Source organism: Bison bison, unplaced genomic scaffold (genome assembly GCF_000754665.1).
Source record: "Bison bison bison isolate TAMUID 2011002044 unplaced genomic scaffold, Bison_UMD1.0 scf7180017863994, whole genome shotgun sequence".
In the NCBI taxonomy this organism is placed as follows: Eukaryota; Metazoa; Chordata; class Mammalia; order Artiodactyla; family Bovidae; genus Bison; species Bison bison.
This window is the reverse complement of record NW_011494566.1, coordinates 330,970-332,575: the sequence shown is the minus strand read 5'-3', so window position 1 is coordinate 332,575 and position 1,606 is coordinate 330,970.

The window sequence follows — 1,606 nt, the reverse complement described above, 5'->3', positions numbered from 1 at the left end:
CATTCTGAAGGAGATCAGCCCCGGGATTTCTTTGGAAGGAATGATGCTAAAGCTGAAACTCCAGTACTTTGGCCACCTCATGCGAAGAGTTGACTCATTGGAAAAGACTCTGATGCTGGGAGGGATGGGGGGCAGGAGGAGAAGGGGACGACAGAGGATGAGATGGCTGGATGGCATCACTGACTCGATGGACGTGAGTCTGAGTGAACTCTGGAAGTTGGTGATGGACAGGGAGGCCTGGCGTGCTGTGATTCATGGGGTCGCAAAGAGTCGGACACGACTGAGCGACTGATCTGATCTGATCTGTCAATCTTGATTCCAGCTTGTGCTTCTTCCAGCCCAGCATTTCTCATGATGTTTTCTGCATGTAAGTTAAACAAGCAGGGTGACAGTATACAGCCTTGACATACTCCTTTCCCGATTTGGAACCAGTCTGTTGTTCCATGTCCAGTTCTAACTGTTGCTTCCTGACCTGCATACAGATTTCTCAGAAGGCAGGTCAGGTGGTCTGGTATTCCCATCTCTTGAACAATTTTCCACAATTTGTTGTGATTCACACAGTCAAAGGCTTTGGTGTGGTCAATAAAGCAGAAGTAGATGTTTTTCTGGAACTCTCTTGCTTTTTTGATGATCCAACAGCTGTTGGCAATTTGATTTCTGGTTCTTCTGCCTTTTCTAAATCCAGCTTGAACATCTGGAAGTTCACAGTTCACGTACTGCTGAAGCCTGGCTTGGAGAATTTTGAGCTAGCATGTGAGATGAGTGCAATTGTGCAGTAATTTGAGCATTCTTTGGCATTGCCTTTCTTTGTGATTCTTTGGCATCGCCCCACACAAGACTGACCTAGACTTGCGTGTGAGTGTGCAGGTGTCTCCGGTGGGGCGTGGGTGGATGGTAGACTGCTGCGGGGTCAGGAGCACTGAGTGCGGCAGTGCGTGAGCAGGACCTTTGGAAGGAGGTCGCCATTATCTTCATTACCTCCACACATGCTAGCAAAGTAACTCTCAAAATTCTCCAAGCCAGGCTTCAGCAATACGTGAACTGTGACCTTTCAGATGTTCAAGCTGGATTTAGAAAAGGCAGAGGAACCAGAGATCAAATCGCCAACATCTGCTGGATCATGGAAAAAGCAAGAGAGTTCCAGAAAAACATCTATTTCTGCTTTATTGACTACGCCAAAGCCTTTGACTGTGTGAATCACAACAAACTGTGGAAAATTGTTCAAGAGGTGGCAATACCAGACCACCTGACCTGCCTCTTGAGAAATCTGTCTGCAGGTCAAGAAGCAACAGTTAGAACTGGACATGGAACAACAGACTGGTTCCGAACTGGGAAAGGAGTACGTCAAGGCTGTGTATTGTCACCCTGCTTATTTATCTTATATGCAGAGTACATCATGAAAAATGCTGGGCCATATGAATTGCAAGCTGAAATCAAGATTGCTGGGAGAAATATCAATAATCTCAGATAAGCAGATGACACCACCCTTATGGCAGAAAGTGAAGAGGAACTAAAGAGCCTCTTGATGAAAATGAAAGAGGAGAGTGAAAAGTTGGCTTAAAGCTCAACTTTCAGAAAACTGAGATCATGGCATCCAGTCCCATCA